Source organism: Notothenia rossii, assembly GCF_949606895.1.
Source record: "Notothenia rossii genome assembly, chromosome: 11".
In the NCBI taxonomy this organism is placed as follows: Eukaryota; Metazoa; Chordata; class Actinopteri; order Perciformes; family Nototheniidae; genus Notothenia; species Notothenia rossii.
Genome location: NC_136910.1, coordinates 50835106 through 50852200, shown reverse-complemented (window position 1 = coordinate 50852200; position 17095 = coordinate 50835106). Strand labels below are relative to the sequence as shown.

The following is a 17095-nucleotide window of genomic DNA, read 5'->3' as shown; positions in this document are numbered from 1 at the left end:
AAGAAAAGGTAGGGAAAAAAAATACAAATATTGTTTTTCACAGTGAATGTTGAGTTGTTGGAATATCCAGGTTCAAAGAATGGATAGTTACAGTTGTTGTGACTGAAATCATCCAAAGTAATTTTTCACATTTTGAACACAGAATATGGATTTCTTTCCAACTTCGTCAATCTTACGTCAGAGTAAACACATTTCCGTTCAGTCAGAAATGATTGCCTCTGTCTTTGCTTGTTCAAAGCATCTCTTTTCCTTTCAATTTCAATCCTTTTTTCTTTTTTTCTCATATTCTATTATTTTCTCTCTTAGCTTAACCCCGTCCCGTGCTCTTCCTTTTTGAATTTCTCTGCCTTGACAGGGAACGGTTTTGCCTGTCATGTCACACTTGTGACTGACTGCGTGATGGATGGTATTCTGGTTAGAGCTCTGCTCTGTTTAAGGCACACAGCGGGACCAGAATCACACCGCCACCTCTCACTCCACCTGCTACACACCGCACCCTGCTCACGTCATCCTGTGTTACTTAGAATTTATCTTACCTTCTAGCTTCTCCATTTTCAAAGCAACCTTGCTCCGGTTCTCCATCCATTTGTTTGCTTTTCACTCTCGTTTCGCGCTATTTCTATTTCTGCCGTGTATCTTTCTGCTGCAGACAGTCCATCATTGTCTTTTACTTTGCACTGTGTACTTTTGTTTGCATATACTTTAAATACACTGTCTCCTGCAGTTTGCTTTAGTGTTAAGCAAAGGTTTTTCTAAATTGCCTACAACTTCTGATCAAAATGTCTCTCTGCACTTTTGTCTTTCAAACCAGACGCTGTAATCTAATGAAACCTTTTTTTCTACAAATGTTTTCCATTAGGGCTTTCTGTTCTAGCATATTTTTGTTCCCAATTATTCCCTTGAAGAAGCCCATTCGGCTAATCATAGTGTGCGGATGGACAAAGTGTTGAAATGTAGTTATGCTAACAAGGAGAGGGGCAGTGCAGCCTTTGCAGTAATGGGTCCTTGACTGATTGACAGGCCTATTCTCTGTTCCTCCTGAGTGACAAGACTGCAGTCGCCGCTGCAACGTAAGGAATGAGAGTGGAATTACAATACCAGCCATGTCACCTCCTCGGGGGACAGGAGAAAGGAAAATACAATCACGGTCCCCATCAAACACACACATGCGCACACACACAGGCTGCACTGACGAAAAACACACATGCACGAACATTACAGCGGATTGAACTTGATCTAATGTAATCCATCCAAATGTAGCTTTTATTCTTTTATAAGGAAGACTAACAATCCAATAGACTTCAATCCATATATGTCTTATTGTTTCCAATATACTTTTTGCTTGGATATATTTGGGCTTAACTTGTGTTATTTTAGAAGAAGTGACACTATGAATGCAATAGAAGGCCAATTCATTTCATCTTCCTGTAGGGTAGTTTGAGTAAGTGTGCTTTTCTTGGAAATAAGACTGTGAAAACACCCTTAATATTTTAGGGTGTCCCAGGGATTTGTTTAAAGAAACTGTGATTAAAAAAAGGTCTCTATTTCTGTGTGCGTGCTGCTGCATGTGCCTAAAAATGAAAAGAGGCATAGGAGAAAAACACAGAGTGAGAGCTGGCAGAGAAGATGAGGTATCTAGTTGCACCACACGATGAAATGCAAATTCAAATCCGCTGATTTCTCTCCTGTCAGTCAAGTCTAAGTAATATAATCCTCGTAAACACGGTGGAGAAAAAAAAAGAAGAAGATACTGATGATGACCGAAGCACGACCACTGAGTGAACCCGTAAGATTAGCTTTGCAGTGTCTTTTATTTTCCACATCACGTTGCCAGTTCACCATGAGTACAACCCCCTATAGAGTCATAACCAAGTCTGGTTGAAACCATGCTTGGATAGATTAAAGTCTAAGTGGGGACACTTCCTTATTAAAAGCTTTATTATTGCTGGTTTTACATGCAGCGTGGCGGAGTGTGTTGGTCCTGCCTTTACTGTCATTCCCCTGATGCTCTCCTTTTACTGCTTGTGGAACAGGCAACGGTGTTTATGAGTTTGTAAAGGCTCATGACGCATCATCATGCTTTTACAAATTCAGACATGGAAAAACTCAGCCCTTCCTCACGCCCTTGCCTCTTCTTCCCCATCCCAGCACACTCATTTAACCTTGTTAAACCAGGCCTCTCAGGGGCTGTTACATGCCACGGCAATTTCTAACACGGGATCATTTCGTCGCCGTTAAAGGGGGAAAAAAGGGTCCGCATCGGCCGTTTATAAATTACAGACACCCTGCTCAACATCTTAAGAGGGGAAGAATGGCTATTGTAGCAACGTTACTTGAAGTAGTTGGCCTTGGGGGCGGAGATAGAGACAAGAGGCAGGCTGGTTAGTGCTCTGAAGAAACGGAGGGGCCTTTTTTTGACGTGACGGGCCAACAAGGGGTGAAGGGTTTAGGGCCAGTAAGAGCAAAAAGGAGAACCCCGCTACAGGCAGAAAGACAGGCCCATGTCTCTGGGTGTAAAGCAGCAGCTGGACGGGTGCACCGCCGCCATAATGAACTCTATTGAAGGTGAGCAGGAGCCAGGTGGTGAGGCTTTCAGGGGTGGACAAAAGGCAATCAGCCTTGTGCCCCTTTTGTTTGCGTGCGAGTATGATGCACACGCTCCTGTACAAGTGGAAAGGGGGGGGGGGGGGGGGGGGGGCGGGGAGCTGGGATGGTCAGAGAATGGAATTGTGTATGGCATTGAGAATTGCTTTCAGGGGAGCTCGAGTGTGCCGCTGTGGATGGACTTGTATTATAGCCTCTGCAGACATCTATTGGAAAATCCCCTTCAGAATTGGTTGTGGTTAGGATAAAGCCCATGTGTAATAATAATTCTCCACTCTAAATTGATACTTTTGAGTTTGTTGCACCTCATGCTGTTTTCTGAAATTGTTCTTTTTTTTTGTTGAGGTATAGGTTTCCAGTCCCACAGTTAATGATACTTGTGTTTTATTCGTTCCGACCGCAGCCATCTGTACCGTCGAGTTCCGCAACGGGCTCATGAGTGCACCTGTTTGAATGAGTAATGGCTGACGCAATATTGTGCTGTTAAGGAGCGTCACATGGGGAAAGGAATGATGATTGTCTCCTTCATACGTGGGGAGGTTTCTCGGAAGCCACAGCATGAGGCCCTGCGCCGTAGATAAACCACCAGATGCTTCAGAGCCGTAGATTCGCCGATGAATCTTCTTAACTGCGGCTCAACCCGGTGGATGACAGAACAAGTATATGGTCAAATCACTGTTTGTGACAGCACCCCACAATCTCCGCTCTCTTAACAACCCCCATTGATGGTTTTCCTTTACTCGTCCCAACCCCTCAATTTCTTCGCTCTCCCCTTACTGTTTCTGCTCCTGTCGCCATATTTCAAGGCGCACTGTCGTTGTTTTTTGTATGGCGCTAATGCATTTGGTATAAATGGCTAATTAAAACGGCTACATCGCTTTGGTAAAACATCTGTTCCTCTCTTAATAAGCAGGGCTGTCTTGAAGCGATGGCGTTAAGTGTCATTAAGCGCTGATCAAACGATGCAGCCTGGTCAGTGGTGGTAAGCGCATGCCCTGAATTCAAATAAATCCAATAGTGAACATCACAGTAATTATTTTGTGTCTTAGCTACACATGTTCTGTTCTGTCTTTTGAATGCTTGTTGTTCTCTCCTTTTGTAAAAAAAAATATTTTGTAACTGTTAGTTCTTTGGATTTGGGTCTTGTGAACATCTGTATGAGCCCTTTTGTAGGTCATCCAAGAAAAGCAAAGAAAAATGTTAGAGGCTCTGTTATGCTTTTTGGGGTTTTCCCTTTTCTCTAGTTTGTTATATATATATATATATACATTTTTATATATATATATATATATATATATATATATATATATATATATATATATATTTGTTGTGCATATACAATGGGGCAAAAAAGTATTTAGTCAGCCACCAATTGTGTAAGTTCTCCCACTTAAAAAGATGAGAGAGGCCTGTAATTTTCATCCTAGGTATACCTCAACTATGTGAGACGAATTGAGAAAACACATTGTCTGATTTTTAAAGAATTTATTTGCAAATTATGGTGGAAAATAAGTATTTGGTCACCTACAAACAAACAAGATTTCTGGCTCTCACAGACCTGTAACTTCTTCTTTAAGAGCCTCCTCTGTGCTCCACTTGTTAACTGTATTAATGGCACCTGTTTGAACTCGTTATCAGTATAAAAGACACCTGTCCACAACCTCAAACAGTCACACTCCAAACTCCACTATGGCCAAGACCAAAGAGCTGTCAAAGGACACCAGAAACAAAATTGTAGACCTACACCAGGCTGGGAAGACTGAATCTGCAATAGGTAAGCAGCTTGGTGTGAAGAAATCAACTGTGGGAGCAATTATTAGAAAATGGAAGACATACAAGACCACTGATAATCTCTCTCGATCTGGGGCTCCATGCAAGATCTCACCCCGTGGGGTCAAAATGATCACAAGAACGGTGAGCAAAAATCCCAGAACCACACGGGGGGGACCTAGTCAATGACCTGCAGAGAGCTGGGACCAAAGTAACAAAGGCTACCATCAGTAACACACTACGCCGCCAGGGACTCAAATCCTGCAGTGCCAGACGTGTCCCCCTGCTTAAGCCAGTACATGTCCAGGCCCGTCTGAAGTTTGCTAGAGAGCATTTAGATGATCCAGAAGAGGATTGGGAGAATGTCATATGGTCAGATGAAACCAAAATAGAACTTTTTGGTAAAAACTCAACTAGACGTGTTTGGAGGAGAAAGAATGCTGAGTTGCATCCAAAGAACACCATACCTACTGTGAAACATGGGGGTGGAAACATCATGCTTTGGGGCTGTTTTTCTGCAAAGGGACCAGGACGACTACGTGTAAAGGAAAGAATGAATGGGGCCATGTATCGTGAGATTTTGAGTGACAACCTCCTTCCATCAGCAAGGGCATTGAAGATGAAACGTGGCTGGGTCTTTCAGCATGAAAATGATCCCAAACACACCGCCCGGGCAACGAAGGAGTGGCTTCGTAAGAAGCATTTCAAGGTCCTGGAGTGGCCTAGCCAGTCTCCAGATCTCAACCCCGATAGAAAATCTTTGGAGGGAGTTGAAAGTCTGTGTTGCCCAGCGACAGCCCCAAAACATCACTGCTCTAGAGGAGATCTGCATGGAGGAATGGGCCAAAATACCAGCAACAGTGTGTGAAAACTTTGTGAAGACTTACAGAAAACGTTTGACCTCTGTCATTGCCAACAAAGGGTATATAACAAAGTATTGAGATGAACTTTTGTTATTGACCAAATACTTATTTTCCACCATCATTTGCAAATTAATTCTTTAAAAATCAGACAATGTGATTTTCTGCATTTTTTTTCCTTCTCATTTTGTCTCTTATAGTTGAGGTATACCTAGGATGAAAATAACATGCCTCTCTCATCTTTTTAAGTGGGAGAATTTGCAAAATTGGTGGCTGACTAAATACTTTTTTGCCCCACTGTAAATGGTCTGCAAAGTCTAAATATCCCACAATTGGACCCACAATCTTAGTTCTCAAGGTATTTTCAACCCTGAAACATTCATCCTTCTGTAACCAGCCCCACAAATGTTGAAATAAAATCCCGAATATTTAAAAAGCCTTTACCCATCAATGTGTGCTTGTTGTAACAGTGGTTGTAAGATGTGATCCAGGCTGAATCTAATTAGTGTTCAAATCTGCCCTGAGTGTTGCTTTTTTGACATAAAAAATGTGGATTTTCTAAATGTTTACCAAATTAAAACTTAAAAACGAAGCTTCTCGCCTTGTTTCTGCTGTGTCGTGTTGACTTACCCGTTATCAGCGAGCGGAACAACAAGTGCTTCCCTATCTAGGGCATCCATTTACATAGAGGCGAGATAAAAAAGAGACATGGAGAAAAGGAGAGGAACAGAGAGGGAGAGAACTAAAGAAGTATTCATTTAACATGGGAGAGCATCCGGAAAAAATAAACTCAAAAGGAAAGTGAATTTTAAGCATGGTGCAGGATACTTCAGAGAGACTGATGACGTGTTTCCTAACTAGGCCAGACAAAATAACTCATGACATCTGACTGACCTTAATGGTGGGTGGTGATTTAATGTAGATGACCTCTTCGGCAAACAACTCGATTGTAACAGATATGGAAGCAATTTGCTTTCCAATCCTATTAAATGTAAAATATCAGCCCTATCCTTTATTCAGACAGTGTGACACATCAGAGAAAATGCAATAATCCAGGGGCCTCATTACAGAAACATGTCCCGACGGCTCGTTCTATCTTAACTCAAGCTTCAATGATTGGAAAAATCCTATCTCCCTTTTACCAAAGCAATTTCTAAACACATTGCTATGTCCTTTCAGTTCTGTTTCTTGCAACTTCTTTCTGTTCTTAAACCTTTTATTATAACTGTAACCTTTATTTTTCAGTCGGCACCCCTCATGTCATGCCTGTATCTTTTATTAAGAAAGTACTGGTGTTCTATTCAAGAAATGCAAAAGGCTAGCCACATGTAGCCCGATTGCCCATATAGTCCTGATAATACTACTGCTGCAATGTCTGGATATTGGAATTTAGGACAGGGTCTTTGCCTTCCTTATTTACGATTACTAACCTAAGAAATCCTTATGTTAAAATAGTTATGTAAAAGTTTTTGGTAGTACCAAAAAAATCATAAATGTTATGTTTAATAAGAACAATACGATTATTGACATCAGTGGTTTGTGTACTGAGGCTTCTGCTCTCTAAAATGTGTCTGTGTTCTTCTAATTGTACTAATATAATTAGAAATGTTACTTCGATTTCACCTTTCACACAAGATATGCACAAAACGTTTTTACAATAATGGAAAGAATACATAGAAAATAGGGATAGAATGCCAAAGATAATGAAACGTATGATTGATCATAAAACACTTGTTAACACTTGGTTATGGAAGTTTAAAAATAAACACTTAAAAGTACATTGATATGCAGCATGCTCAATTACTTATGCAGTAGCTCCATTATTTTCTATACAGTTTTTGTATGTTTATGTTAAACAGTTGAGACGATTTCAGACTCAACTTAAACTTAACAACTTGTGCATAATTTATTTTAGCACCTTGGCGTTTGAGGCCTGAAGCAAACACAGGCTCTTCCAGTTTCGCAACAGAAACAAATGTATACAGTTCTTGACCTCTAAGGTAGTATATTAATCAGGAGGCAAGCTCTGTCGGTTTCAAGCAGCAGTTTGTATATCACATATATTACTATCTTTTATTTAATAAAAGATAAGATCTAAAGATTATCTAGAGAGCAATTTAACTTACTTTGTAAAACCATAAAAAAAACAAAGTGAATCGTGTCAAGGTTTACAGACTGCATGAAGTTTATTGCCCTTGCAATGTTCTTTTTATTAAAACGTAATGGTTTTGGCTGGCTTGTGCAACTCTCCAAGGCCTTTGTGTATCTCTACTTGCTTTGCTCTTTGCTCCCGTCCACCACCCTTTCTGAAACCCTCCTCTCAGATTTACTCTATTCCTGTTCTGTAGTCTCTTTCCGTGCGTCCCTCTATGCATGTGCTCTGTCGTTTGTCCCTGTATAATGTCTAAAAGTCAGCATTCCCAGGCTTATTGTGTAAGGCATCGGTGTGCATTGCTGAACTGATGGCTTTTTAAGATGTCAAAGGGAAATGTAGTGCACAGAAAACCCCTTGCCCTGTGTGGGTTTTCATCTAAAATGGGTTACTGTGAACTGTTCGCCCTGGTGACTGCCATCCATTCTTCAAGAAGCCTCTATCTCTCTCTCAAAGAATGGTTAACAGCAGAAGGCGGCGATGGCAATTCCAGTGGATGCATTTTAAATCGGCTAATGTTCACACCGCCTCGTGAACTTAAAAGCATGCGTATACAAAGGGAAGCTGATTGTGTTTTTGCAGCGGGCGTTTGACTCCTGGACGTGGCACTCCCATGTGTGTAAAGAGTGACTAGATGGGATGGATCTGATCCCATTATTTCCAACCTGGCATGTAAAAACAGTATTCAGTCTGCTCCCAGGTGAACACAGACATATCACCTGCACAACAGAACCGAAGATACCCTCTGCTTATACAGAGCTTCTCTGGCAATCTTTTACCCGGCAAATAAAGGTCTGTGTGAGTTTTATCAGTGCTGCAATGCTGCCTCTGAAGGCTTCCTCTCAGGAAATGGAGGAGGAAGTGAGGGGTTGTGCACCGTCGGTTATCAGATATACAGTAGTTGCTCTGGGATATTACTTGCTGATAGATTCGGAATAAGACATCTGCCAGAATGCTTAGAGAGTCACTTCTCGCATAGGTGCCTCGCCGGAGAGCAGGCGCCTTTTCCCCAGATTGGAAAATGCTAGAAGTTGCAATTGTTCCGGTTCTTATCAGTGCAACGTAGAGGAATTGCATACGGTCGCAACCCTTCCTCCCTAATTCGCCAAGCCATGTGGGTTAACAGGATGTGTAACCAACACAAGAGGACAACTCTACTATATCCACAACACTTGCACCGACACATCTGACAGGTGCTAAAATGAGACATAAGGGTCTGTAAACCCGAGACATGGAGAGCTAGGGAGCTGCAGATTCTGAGAGAAAAACAGAGTATGCTGTCTCAGGCCATAACCCCCGACAGCATCACTATGTACCATTTGTCTTCACGGATGCGACAATCTTTAATTATTTCCAGGGGAGGCTTGAATGATTTGAATTACAGTCGATGAGCTACAGGCCCTTTTCTTCATCTACCGTTAATGATTTAACTAAGTGCCTCTCATGTGCTTTATCTGCATATGAATTCTGTTAACCATATTTTTCAAGCCCAGCATATTCCCACTGATAGCTATATGACTCTCTGGCTTATGTTTAATTATCATTATCATTACGGTGTAGGGTAATTGTATCACTACCGTTGCTTTAATTGGCTTTACTAGTCCAACGGCTTTACCGTGTGTTTTGTTTAAAGAAATGTCCTTCAGTCGACAATATGTTAATGCAATTCCCTTTTTGAAAATCGAACCTGGGAGCTTTGAAGCCCCACTTCTCGCTCCACTTCGTGTTCTTTGTGTTGTTTGTTTGCCTTGTTCGTTGGTGAAATCTTACCTGAAGCCTTTTCCCCCCCGCCATTCTCTTCCTCTCCTATTTCCCCAGACATCGCCGCCGTAAATAGATTTACCTTTCCCCATAGCAAAGTCCTTCCTGCATACGTTTCCCCTCCCCGATCAAGCCTTTCATCCTTGACTATCTGCCTCTTTCTTCTTAACTTAAGACTAAACTAAGGGGACAGAGTGATTCAAGGTGTCAAGTTAATAACGGCCCCCCCTTCGAGCGTCTCAATGTCGCCATTAAGTTTGGTTCCATTTATATTTCCACGCCATTAAGCGTGCCGTATTGCTTTATCTGTGTCTACTCAATTCTGTATTTCATTGGAAAGAAACATAAACACACCAAAAAAGAATGTGTTGTGCACGGAATGAAAAAGATATCCTGTTCATAGAGGAATTAGCTGCCATTATCAAAGCCTTACTAAGCTGACAGTGTTACCTTTCTATTCATTATATTTAAATCTCCCTGCCATATGACAGCAAACAATGTAGGAGTGGTTTCCAAAATCCCTCAGTAATCCATCTTGTCGGTGATTACTGCAAGAACTGGCTCCTAACTGCTTGTGACAGCCAACATGAAGCACTGAGACAGATGTCATAAGTTATTGTCGTTGGCAGTCAAGAGGCATTATGCAACTTTAATGATGACTTTCATCAAGCTTCACAAAGCACCGTCGCTTACAAACGAGGAAGCCGTGTCGCTCGCTGTGCGGTGCCTTTCACAGCCCCGCATTTGCCCATTCCAAGAGACTGAGTTGCGACTAGAAGAGCATCTCTCCCGAAAGACTCACTGAAGCATGGCCGGGAGCCACCTTGAACTATACCACTGCTCCTCAAATAACTCAAATGGAGGTCATTTTTGCAGAGTGACGTTCCTGTAAGCACAATGGATGCACTCAGACTGCAGCAATTGCCCCAAGGAGTCCGAGCACACAACTGAAGCCTGGGTTATTTCATTTAAATATCTGCCTTTTTTTTTCTCCTTTCTTTTTCATTTGTGCACGTATGCTCGACAAAACATTTCCATTTCTATCAAACAACGTTGCTTCAAAAGCCATTTGCAGCGATGTCGGCAGAACCCACAGATTGTGACTCCTACTTGCTACCCTGAGCTTGTTAATGTTCAGACAGTGTACCTCCTGTTCCGGCTCCACTCTGTCCAAGACTCTTGCTCAGCACCTATGTTTCGACCCCATTTCCCACGCCTAAATCATTCTCCGTGGGACTACTGTTTCCCACTGTCTCTCATTACCCTCGGTTACCCCGACCACATTACTTCCAAACCCAATCATCTACAAATGTTTCCTTTTTCTTCATGCATGGGTACCGGCCGGCCACAGAGACATAATCCTCTGCCCAAGTCATCAGGTTGCTAATAACGCTAGTCACTCCTGCCAAGCCACCCCAGAGAAAAAAAAAGAAAAGACCAGGGCAGCGGCATAGTTTGGTCTTGGTAGGAAGAAACAACGAGGTAGGCAACACATTCTCTTTGAGGATGCTTTTGAACTTAGTGGAACAGTATCATTTGCCAAAGACCACCAAAGTGTAATGTGCAACTCTAATGAATGAGAATAGTAAATGAGGAACTGGCATACACAAACACAGGCTGTCTGAATAATTCCATTAGAAAACAGTCAATGTTAATTTTGGGCTGTATTTAGGGCCCCCTCTCCCAGAGACATACTGGCCTGATTGAAAGTCAAATTGCAGGAGATTGTGTTTACTTTTTTCATCCTATCTTGTTAAGGATTCTTCCTATGCATCATGTTCTCTGTTTCATCCGCCCCCTCCCCCTCCCCCCCTCCCCTCCCCTCAAGAATAAACCAACAGAATGGCCGGAGGTTGATTCCTGGGTACAGGAAACACAATTATTGTAAACTCTAGGTACACCTCGCTAAAGGAGGATGGGAGATGCATTTCATCACGATGGGTGTTTATGTGGATCTGTGTCTGTACGTATGCTTTTTAAAGCCCCATTTAGAATCTCATTTGTCTGTCATTGCCTACAAAACTGTCTCCTTTCGACTCATTTCAATATCCCAAAATCGTTTTTCTCGTAAGAAGCATTTTTAATCAAAGCGCTTTCAAATGTGTCTTTACTGGAACATGTTTTGGCTTTCTCCATGGCTCGTGGTATAATGTTTTATCTGCGAGAGTGGAGGCATGACATCACTGTGTCATCATGATCCTTAAAAGCTTTAGCCTTAAGGCAGCACATGATACTTGCTGTGTTTGTTTTTTTGTATGTATTGCAGACAGGAATGCTGCCTTGCAGTGCAATATTTCATGTAGTATATGAAACATTACTTGAGAGCATGATTCTTGTTTGTCCCTCAGTGAGCCTTATTTGCTCCAATTGAATTGCATGCGTCACTAGATAATGCCTTTTGTAAGTACCCCTCGCAAACTAAACATCCTGTAAGATCCTGTTTGCACCAAGTTTTAAGGTTAGTCGGTTTAACTCAGGTGATTGTAATATGCTGCGATTTGCCTGGTTTTTCAGGACACTGCTTGTTTTTGAAAATCCATCCATCTTACTTCTGAGTGGTCTAAATTTGTTCAACCGCATTCCATTTCCCGGATCCCTACGGTTATCCTTTCATGCGAGAAAAGGGGAATAAAGAATATAGCGTCCTTTACTTTTTCTTTGACTGTTCCTCTACCAAAGGACCCATGCGTTTTGCAAGTGCCCACGACAGCAGTTTTGTTTTCTTTATTGCCCTCTCAGGAGTCCTGGCTGATGTAAAACCCAGCCTGCTCCATCCAATGGCAGCACACTCACCCTGGCAGCCATGTGCACAATCGGAGAGTTCTGGCAGCGCCTGCAGTAATGACTTAATATCAGTCCTCCCACGGCAGAGCAGATGAGAGCACAGGTGTGCAGATTGTCCCCTGTCACATGACACCGCGGGGCCCACACACGCCATTCTCCATTACTTATCCTCACATCGGGCCATTAATATACACAATGGCATTAACCTATATATACCTTATTTCAGTGTGTGCTTATTCGCCATACCTCCTTTTCCTGGCTGTTTTTCATGTGGGGGATGTGCAACCTCTTAAAGCACACTTAACCATGTTGAAAATATAGGTGGTCTCACATATAATGACATGTAATGAAAGTGTCTGACTGTCCTCAGATTAGCCATACACAACATGATATCACATGGATTTAGAATATTCAACGTGTTTCGTATTTGACATTGCTGTCGCAAGAAGTTAGGCATTCTGGCCGTCGCCATCTTGTTTTTTTTTAGGAACCAGCGGTGAAACGAGATGGATGGAGCTAACCCAAATGTCACAATCAACTTTCATTAACTGCATACATATTGCAAATGGTTGAACCTTTGTAGACAAAACACTAACCCAAATAAATCAAGTGAGAAGTAAAGGGTCATCCTTTCCAAGACTTCTATACAATCTGACTTCTTTTTGCAGTGGAGTTGCAACCTGCTGGCTATTATAAAGAAGGCAGGTTTAAGGCACTTCTGCTTTGTCCTCACTTTCCACACCCAGAGGTAGCCGCTTGCTTAAACTACAGAAAAATATTGCAAGATAATCTTAAGAACCATCAACAAGAACAGGCTTTGTTGATTTTAAGTGGGGAATCAGGCCCACAATCTTCTTCATTCTGCTATAGTATGTACACTGCATGAGGCGTGGTAACACCCTACCCTCAGGAGAAGGCATCTATGTAGCTTTCTTTATCTTCATCTTTGCTTTTCCTTTTCCTCTCACTGTCTGTTTCTCACTCCCGCCTGTCTCTCTCTCGCTCACACACCCACGCTCTCACATGCGCCTACAACCACATTGTGTTGCACAAACACAGCATGGAAGAGGAGAGGGGGAATGACTAGTGATGGCAATGAGTTTTGGTTTGAATCTCATCGAAAAGCTGCCCCAGCTGCCTCCAAAGACAAGACAGTACAAACCCAGCTGTTATCACGACAGATCATGCACGGCTCTGTCAACAGGTCAGGGTGCTTCACTGCACTTTGTTCCTCCTCACTAAGTGTAGCTTTTTGTGCTTCAAGACCAAGCTAAATTTAATTTCACTTCTGCTCTGCGCCCGGCTACTCAACCCTGAAACCAGAGTCAACATAAATGCTGTTACATTTGTGTGGCCAGCTCTAAATGGGGGAAAGAGATGACACAACAAAATATATCACACGAATAATAGTCACCATATCTCTTCGGTGTGTTATCATAACCAGTAAAAAAAAAACAGCCTAATCTATCATAACAAAAATGCTTTTTTAATAATAGAATTATCCTTTAACACGCTTCATTTGACACAGCTGTGGCTCTCCGCGGGTGAGAAATGTACAAAGTGATGAGACACAGGCATCACATTTGTTGACTACAATATCAACAGCATATTCTTGCATGATACAAATGATAAAAACTATATGGAACAACCAAACCCTAGCGAGCTGCCAAAGGGTACAAGACACTTGCACCCTAGATCATATGAGTAAAAAAGGACATATGAACATAAATCGGTCATAACATCGATGTGTCATTTGGGCCATTTAACAGCTGAGGGTATCATCACCCTGTGAATTGAAATAATGCAGTGCATATTCATAATAGTTTTCCATTTGCACTGCAGCTCCTGGAGTCTCAGCTGAAAATTTGAAGAGAGCACATCAAGGCAGTTTGACACGCCGCTGGACACCAAATCACTTGCTGTGTTTCAAACAGAAAAACTGACTCTTAAAGCGCGCTTCTGGCTTCACAGCTGAAAAACATCTTTCTATGGATGAGCTGAAGTAGGAATGGAAAATAAGACTGCCTTAAAGACATGGGAAAAGCAATGGTAATATTAAAATAGTGTGACATCGTTTAATGCTTTCCTGGGGGAAATAGCCACATACAGGGATGGATACTCTAAACATGCATTTCATTAATTAACCTAATCATCAAAAGTAGTGTAACCTGGTTTCTTTCCATTAGTTTTGATGACCTCAATATCAATTGCAATGCAAATAAATATCAGAGAAAATGAATATGAATTAGATATTTTTTACTTGAGACACTATTATGCAAAAAAGTGCTTTTTTTGTCTCATCCCGCCCCTTAGCCCATCACGTACAAGGTGGTGGAGGGCTACTCAATAAAAGCATGAGTTTAACTTAGTAATGTCACGAAAAGTTCCTATTAAGACGTTTTAAGCAGGTGGGAGTATGTGGGAGGGAACTTTGGGATATAGCCTTTGCACGCAGTTTACAAATACTTCCCTTTTTAAGTAGTAAATGAAAACCAAAAAAGCATTAATATTTGTATGTATGGACGTTTTTCTATGTCGGTTGCTTAATCTTGTTACATGTAATCTGTTACTCCTCAACAATAGTTTCAGGATTTCAAAGCGTAATTAATAATAACTACAAACTTACAAAGAACAAATAGATACATCATATCGTGTCATCAAAAATGTCTGCATGATCAGCGTAAAATTAGCTATAATATTTGTTTTCCAGTTCTTTGCTGCTGTCTTTGATTTTCTCTTTTTAAAAAGGATATATTTTTAGGACGTGTTTAAAGTCATTTGCACTGTCAAGTTGATTTTCTAAGCAGAGCATTTAGCCCATAACAGGCAGTGACTCAGCCAAGGAGACAAATAAGTTCCGAACATGATCAAAGATGTACAGTTCTTAGAAACATTTATTTTGACGATGAGTTTTTGTTAAAAAAAAAAGACAAAATCCATAACAGAAAAAATGGTTTATCATTACGGACAAAATTAACTCTGGCATATGTTATAAATGCTTACTGTCATGTTTCAAAGGCATGAAGGCAACAATTAAATAAATACAAAAGCTATTATGAGGCACAACTGTTAATCCGTTTATCATAAAGTGAATGAAACAGCTATTATACAAACATTATAAATTGTCATGTCACCATTGTTTCACATCTTAAACACAGCTGATGACGGGGGGGGGGGGGATTCAATTCAATTCTCACAACATGAAATACAAACTGTGTTTATATTTAAAATAGTACATTTTGTATCAAGCATATACTTCAGAAAGGTTTGTCTTTCATCACTCAGGATTAGGCAACCAGAATGTTGACTTAACCTTTTTTTGTGATTTAAGGGTAATGTGGATATTCTAAATGCAGTAGACACAGGAAAATAATACATTGATGCAAAATAAAGTTTTACTCTGACACAAAACTATATTCTATAGTCTCAGCAGGCATGTTAAAACATCTATGAAATTGTGTTCATGAGTTAATAAGGCTGTATGAAAGGTCTGGCATGAGTAACATATTTAAATGAACAAACAATTTCCATAATGTTCAGTGTCTTTATCAGTGAAAGATAGGCCATGTTTCAACGTTTAATATATGACTGAAAAGAGGTTGAGTTCCTATCCCCTCATCTGTACAAGTAGTGATATCTAACATTAGCTATTCATTTGGTTAACCTTATGACATTTCCGCTACCTCGCAGCTTAAAAATGCATGATTCATATCATTTTTAGCGGAGCTGAGCGGGTTGTGGGTGTAGAATTAGAGATAAACTTGAAATATGAAAGGGCTTTGCATGGAGTTATTTTTAACGGAGAGTCAGAGATAGAAATAAAAGATCAATAAAACTGAGGAACTTTTTGATGAGTTTGAAAACTCTGTCACCTTCTATGGAGATAATTGGAGAAATTACATTTCAAAGTGACGATAGCAATTAAAAGACACCCTTGTATTAACTCATTACACCTGCACTGAACTCTTAGAAAAGCCGGTTGCATTTCCAATGTTACAGTTATTATGGAGATGTATTGCCCGTAGGTAAGTCTTTCATACCTAAGAATATGAAGGAGCAGAGTACATGGGTAATGCATTTAGAGTCATCGTATGCCTTGGGTAAAATCCTACAGAAGTTACAGCAGCATAATCCTTGAGGAAGCTTGGAAAACAAGGTGCTGTACAGATGTTGCTTGCTAATTATAGAACTTTAACAAATGGAGAACAAACAGGAGATCTAGGGCAGGCTGATTTTATTAAAACATACAGGCTGAGTCCAATTCTCAAGACTCTTTGCAGATCCTCTGGTGTTACCTACACATTAATACAATTCCATAATTAACTAATGATGACCATACCTTCTTTGGTGTTTCCAGGAAAGGTCATGAAAGGATACCATTTCATTTAGTATTCATTACCATATTTATGGAAAAGATGAATTACCACCCTTCAGCTAAAGATGATGTTGATGAAAGGGCCTGTTGTTGGAATACTTCTCTGGAGCCACTCTTTAGTCTTTAGTAGTAGTTGTTGTTTGATAAGCTATTACACTTATTTTATACATAAAAATACCACAAGAGGAACACTAAATCAACATTAAACCTGTTCAAACTTAATACATTTGTAATCAAACATCATCACAGACAGGCTTGGATGAATACTATTGGGAGTATGGTCAAGGTCCAGTGCTTATCCGTACTCCCTTCAGCAAGGGTACTGGGACCCTGCTAATTTAGCATTTTGATTGACAGCAAGTTCAAGTTTGTCGAACAGATATTTCCCTAGGGCAGTGTCTACCCATCAGAAAATGTGCCAGTGAAATAACATTGATATGCTTTTAATAAGTAGCAGCAAGATTGTTTTTGTATGTTGTTAGTTGCAAAAGGTTCATACCTACATTCAAAATTGCTAATCGACATCACATTTGTGCCCTCTTCTTAATGGTATTGTTTAGGTCCACAGTGAGACTGACACTTAAAGGGCCCATGTAATGCTTTTCCGGTTATTACCCGTCCCCTTGTGTGTTATGAAGGTTTCAATGCATGTAAACGGTCTGCAGAGTCAAAAACCCTCAAAGTACACCCTGTAGCGAATAAAACTCTAACACAGAAAAGACCTGGCTATGCCGCCCTGGAACGCCTCGTTGGAGATTTCTCTTTTTCCATTTGTTTCTTCCGGGAACC

At 40.9% G+C, this 17095-nt stretch overlaps 1 protein-coding gene across 1 annotated transcript in view; it reads left to right on the top strand.

Moving 5' to 3' along the window:
• The window catches only part of LOC307025468 (leucine-rich repeat transmembrane neuronal protein 4), a gene marked incomplete at its 3' end in the record, with an annotated part of 108195 nt that overhangs the window by 57290 nt on the left and 33810 nt on the right, over positions 1 to 17095 (top strand). The gene's annotated exons all lie outside the window — the stretch shown is intronic.